This window comes from Chroicocephalus ridibundus, chromosome 7 (assembly GCF_963924245.1).
Source record: "Chroicocephalus ridibundus chromosome 7, bChrRid1.1, whole genome shotgun sequence".
NCBI classification, from domain to species: Eukaryota; Metazoa; Chordata; class Aves; order Charadriiformes; family Laridae; genus Chroicocephalus; species Chroicocephalus ridibundus.
Window position 1 is genome coordinate 1,008,583 of NC_086290.1, and position 6,144 is coordinate 1,014,726.

Below are 6,144 nucleotides of genomic sequence, written 5' to 3' on the forward strand. Positions count from 1 at the left end.
GGAGTGTGTGACGCCCTGTATGCTGCCATCAGACATGGTGTATGAGACGCAAAACCTGTTAAATTAAGAGAAGAAATCCAATCTGTTATGTTGTATATCTGAGTGCTTTATGAGGCCATTACCATGGTATCTGGGTGCTTCACATTCCATTTTAAACGAACACATCTAATAAAGTGAGTCACTCAATGGAAGACTTAAAAATAGAAAACTTATAATCACCACCACTACAGTTTGCATAACTTGCCATTGGCACAGCAGCATTGTCTAATTCAATCTTTCTCATTCCTTCCAAAAGCTTCTCAGGTAAGTTTTGGATGATGAGAGCCTCAGACCGACATCCCTCCGGGCTGAGCTGAGAGTCTTGCGCCGCCTCCGCTCCTCCAAACAGCGGAAGTTACTATCCTCCGCTCCCTCTAATTCAGCTTCTGATCCTTCTTGCAGAACTACTTAAAAGGTGGCCACCGTGACAGCGTGCAGAACAGCAGTAAGACAGGCCACAATTAGGATTCTTACTGTGGGTAACTTACGCGTTTAGAGCTGGACTGCTCCGAGAGTGTGTTACTGCCAGTTTCTGGGTGTGCCAGCACAGGAAGTGGCCAAATAACAAGGAAAAGGTGACGTCATCAGAAAATAATCCTGTTTAGTACCCCCCTTAACAATATCATCTACCAGCTCTCCCACAGCTGTTCTTGTCTGCTTTTTAAAAGACTGAAGCGGTTAGTACTATATTACACAGGATGTCAGACCATACTAACTGAAATAAGCATCTTAGAAGCAAGCAATTAAAGTTTAAGTCAACCCAAACTGAAGATGCTTCCCGCGCAGCACTCCTAACAGCCATCAAGCATCTCTCCGCGCAGCCGATACGGGGCTGATCTCCTGGGCTGCCCTGGACTACTTATTACCCAACCAGCAGTGAAAGCGAACAAGAGAAGAAAGTAGCACACTTTGAAGGGCAACCAAAGCTTGTGATCTACTTCACCAGCAGAAGCCTGGGTCACTGACTCATGCACTTGTGACTTGTACATGTAATTACTGTAAGCCATATCTATAACGGAGCTACAAACCAAGAAAGAGTTCCAGTGGGTACAAAACGTGGCTGATAGCACAGCAGAGTCCATCCTCCAGATCCTCTCCTAAAGCCTCCGATGGTTGCTTCGGGTTCTTAAACACAAGTTACGGCACTTTAATTAAAGTAATTATCCAAGAACTACCTCACCAACCAAGCATAGAACATAATCCACAATATCCAGACAGCTTACAGGGTTACAAGTCCCCTTAAGCCACAGACCACGCCACAAATTTGTAAGTTCCCATTCACAGAACTCAAAACTCAAAAACCCTGCAGGCCACCCTGCACTAATAAGTGGAAGCAAAGCAGCAGTTTACCATATGGGGAAAATCCTTCCCACGTTCCAGTACAGGCAACTAGCTTGGCTATCATGCCCAAAAGTAGTTGCAGCACTTGTCATGCACAAAAATAAAGGAAAAACAAAGCAAAAAATAGGCGTACTATCCTCATTCCTTCTCTTGGTCCCCACTGCTTCAAACTACTGAATTTGCTTTCTGTACTCAGGTGACCAGGATCTTCCCACTCAGCATTAGATGATATCAACTGCTTTAAGCTCCATCCTATAAGGAACAAACTTTTTTTGCTCCTCTCTCTACTATTTGTATTTTTAACCTAACCACTTCTTTTTCTTCTGTTTCATTACCCGCCTACAAAAAAAATGTCTTACAGATAATGAGGGGAAAAGTCTGATTTGTAAATCTTTCTTGGGATTTCAGACAGTAAGAATCTCGCCAGAGAAAGCAGTATGTTTGTGAGAATGAGGCAATACTCTCAGACAATGGTGGCTGTAGTCCCAAGCACTGCACCTACGAACTAACAGGAATACAAAGAAACACCAAGGTCACGAGTACTTTGAGCTTTCCCATCATACAGACATCATAATATATTTATCAAGTTTTATCAGAAAAGTATTTAAATTCCCTCCCGTGAATGAAAGATTACTTCAAAATCTGCCATCCAAGGAGTGGGAAACCTAGTCCTGCCTAGTCTCCGGCCTGATGACTGACTAAATGTATGCAGGATGATTTCTGTACTATTTTGTTCCTGTGCCGACATTGTCTGTTGCCTAAGTAGTTCAAATAGTCATTCTTGCTTTCTATATTAGCGGGGGTTAATATCAGCCATAAAACCCACCACACACAAAATACAAACTTGAAAATACTATAAACCAATTGCTCTGTAATTAGAAAGAGATGTTCTTGTTAGAAACAGTTTGTAGCTGTTCACCTTTTTTTCTGATATTCTTCATTCCGCTCACAGTTAATACAGATATTTGATTAGACGGTCTACCAATCCAGCTTGACCCTAGCACTGAGCTATATCCACAGTTTTCTCCCCACCCTTCCTTCCCCCAGTTCAAACACTAAAGGAGAAAGGATTAAAAAACAAGGTGTTTAGTTTATTACAAGACTGGACATAGACCTGCATATGCAAACAGGCACCCGCTCAAAAAATAACTACAAACTAGGTGATTACTTAGGTGTGTCAAGGAAGTAGCCTAGTTATATATACTGGAATAAAGATTGAGACCTGATAGTACATGCAAATCTAATGCCAGAGGAGGGGTGTGCATTCAATATCATTTTGAAATTAGAATCAACACTTGGTTTGAGAAACACTTTGCTAAGCAAAAAGGCACAGTCCAATACTTTGCACGCGGCCAGCAGAGAAAGGACAATCTGGGCTCCATCAGCATTATCAGGACATAACCCAGAGCAAGTTCATTGGGCATTTGGAAGCCCCTCTTCGGACAGAGCTACGCATTTGCTTGGAAACCTGGCTCAAAGAAAGTCATTTAGGGATACAAAATGTTTCTAAAAGCAACACTGTGATCCTGTAGAAAGAGTTTTGATTACAAATTGTTTGTTCACTGTGTAATAAAAATTGCTTTCTAAAGTAATGCTTTTTAGAAAATAATGGGCTACCTCTACATTAGCAAGAGCCATGCCGCAGCGGACCCCTAAAGCAAAACAACAACTAATTCTTATTTCATGTTCACTTCTCTTTTTACCCAGCACTCAGCTTTTCAGTGGTTCCCCTCTGCCGAGTGCGCCCAACACGGCAGGGGCCAGGCAGGCAGGGGGTCAATGACGAGGACAGCTATCCGCGCTCTTCAGGAGGCAGGACGTTGTGGTCACGCTCACATCAGCTGCAGGGGCACACCCTTGGTGATAAAGCTAATCCCCGGAAAAATGCAGGTGCAAACTACAACTGGAAGGGCAGGCAATATGTTTTAGAAAAGGTAAAATAATACTTTAAGTCCTGTTTGCCTGCATGTAAGCAAGCGCTATCATAAAAGTAAGCTGTTGCTTAACAGAGCTACTTGTAAATGCAAACCCTTGTTTGGAAACTATCGAGATATTTACATGGGAAAGTAGAAAGTAACAATTGCAAACTGACTGTGGAAAAAGCACCTTTCTTTTAAATATTTGCTAAAGCTTGCAGAGGCTTGTGTGAAGACAAAATAGGCAGCAGAAAGGAACCTATATGAGTTTTCATTTGGGAAACTGGTTTGCATTAGTGGCCTTTGAACCTACCACATCTATCCAGCTTTCCAAATTTCTATTAGTGACAGATTACCAGGTAGAAATGGATCTCCAGAGAAAATATTACATTATGTAATGAGGGCCTAGCTCACAAAGTTGTTATTACTATGCTCCTGTGCAGGCATACATGCGCACACACATAATTAAGCAAAACAAAGCATATATCCACATGCATACAATCAAAGTAAGGCTATAAATTAGATATAAGGTGTGTGTATAATTTTTATGCACATACATGCCTACTCAAAACTTTCATTCCAAGTTAGACTAAACAAAATTGGTAAATGGCTAACATTAAAATGAATCACATTCTGCTTATTGCTATTATAAAGAGCCAATACTGGATTTTGCCTTAGCAAACGTTACCAACCCTTGCCTTACCAACCCCTAAAGATCTCGAAATATCAGATTGAGTCTTTACTAGGTAATCATCTGTCACTGCTCATCACTAAACATTTCTGAGGAACCGTACCTATGAATGAGCGAGAAAAAGAAAAGGCTTGATTAACTTAAATTGAAAATACACCACACTCTTAACAGCTGCGCCTCCAAGCTTGCTTCTTATCCATGGTCAGAAGATTATCTTACAAAGGGACTTCAGAGGCTTCAGGCCAACATCTGTGTAATTATATTTGAGCAACCCTCTCATGCTGGGAAACTTTCTGGGTGGAAACCCCATTGCAGGGCAGCAGCCATGGTTCACAGAGAGCTCGGTACAGAGGCAGACTGCAAACACAGAGAATGAAAATAAGACACAGAGAGGTGTCTAGCCACCACCAGAGAGCCACCAGAGGACAGAAGCAAGAGTCTGTAGTGGTAGCAGACTCACGTCTCTGCAGTGCTCCAAGTCTTGACGACTTGCCTCCTTGGCTGCCCTGCTCGTAGCTGGGCGCGCAGCGTGCCCGGCCAGCCTGGCGAGGCGTCCCTGACGCCCAGCCGTGCCTCGGCCCCGCGGAGCTCAGCACAGCTGTGAGGGCCCGGCAGCAGCAAAGGGACAGCAGGACGGGTGGCAAGGGAAGAAAAGCACAACTCCTCCAGAGCGGGGAAGGGAGCGGTGGTGGAAAGGAGCTCGCTTGCAGTGCGCCTTTACTACCAGCTTACGGTAAATAGTAGAGTAAACTAGCAGGTAGTAAATCTAGCTGGTTTGAACTCAAGGTCTATACACACACGCGTTTATACCCTTTCCTGTAGTAATGGGCTTACAAACGTTTACTGAAGTGATTGGTTAGAAGAGATAATGTCCTGGTTTGAAGTGAGAACTCAGATAAGAACTCAGAAAAGTTTAGGACTGACTTGTTACACCAACACACTCTCACCCAGAAATGGTCCCACCAAAATGTTCAAGGCAAGCGAGAAGTAACCGTTTTAATTTTCCACAGCTCAGTTTAACTACAGCTACCCTGTTCTTTGCCCAGCATTTTTAATAATAGGAGATGCTGTATTCTACCAGCTCTACCTGAGAAAGAAAATCCAGTGAAAGAGTCCTGCACAACCCTCCTATTTGTTATATATGTGCAGACAGCTACCCATGAACAGACAGCAGGGCTCAGCCCCTCAGCAGGGTGACAACACACAGACAAACGGGACAGCTGCCGAGGGCTTTATACCCCTGCCATTAAAACAGCCACATACTCCATTTTTCGGTCGCTCTTTCCCGTAAGCTCCCGCTCCGCTATCAACCCGCCCCCCCCCCCCATTACCACAACCGAAAGCCACTTACTCCAGCAGCCCGGCCGAGCCCGCGTCCCTCACGGCGGGTGGAGATGGAGGGAGGGCAAGCGGCCGGCCGGCTCCCTCCGGCACCTCCCTCTCCCCGCTCCGCCTCAGCCTCCCCGCCCTGCCCGCCGCCTCAGCCAGCCGGCAGGGCCGCCGAGGGCGGGACGGTTCTCCTCAGGAAGGGGAAGCCGCGCTAGGCCCCGCCGCTGCGGCCTGTTCCCGCCCTCCGAGCCGCGGGCTGTAGTGAGGGGCGTCGCGGTCCTTCACGGCCCCTCCTCCGGCTCGGGCTGGCCCCCGCCGCCCGCCCAACCCAAGCCGGCCAGCGGGGACAGCTACGGCTCTTTTTTTTTTTTTTTTCTCTGAGGAATTCTGAGGAATTGGTACTGGCCCAGGTTGCCCAGAGAAGCTGTGGCTGCCCCACCCCTGGAGGTGTTCAAGGCCAGGTTGGATGGGGCTTATGGGCAATCTGGTCTGGGGGGAGGTGTCCCTGCCCAGGGCAGCGGGGTTGGAACTAGGTCATTTTTAAGGTCCCTTCTAACCCAAAGCATTCTGTGATTCTGAGGAGTTCTGGTGGTGGTTCGCTTTTGGGTGACAGAGCGGTTTCTTCCTTAAGATATCTAAATACACATTATATTTATAGCCATTTATCAACTGCAGAGCCTTCCCTGCTTGCCTAGTGGGTTAAAGTGCAGTGCAGGAGAGAGAAGACCTTTCCAACATGTCTCTTGATCAGTGTTAGTGCCATAATACTCATAACCTGGATGATTCCTAGACCAGAAAAATGATAAATCTCTGAGGATCCACCTTTGA

The 6,144-nt window shown here is 45.8% G+C and overlaps 1 protein-coding gene across 2 annotated transcripts in view; it reads right to left on the bottom strand.

The window, feature by feature from the left end:
* Positions 1 to 5,565, bottom strand: part of GPD2 (glycerol-3-phosphate dehydrogenase 2) — a 62,955-nt gene extending 57,390 nt beyond the window's left edge. The window contains exon 1 of one of the 2 annotated variants that reach the window (XR_010071980.1): positions 5,339 to 5,565. The gene's annotated coding sequence lies outside the window, so the exon portion shown is untranslated. The remainder of the gene's footprint in view (positions 1 to 5,338) is intronic. The other variant, XM_063341368.1, reaches the window with a different exon arrangement.
* Positions 5,566 to 6,144: the final 579 nt, after the last annotated feature.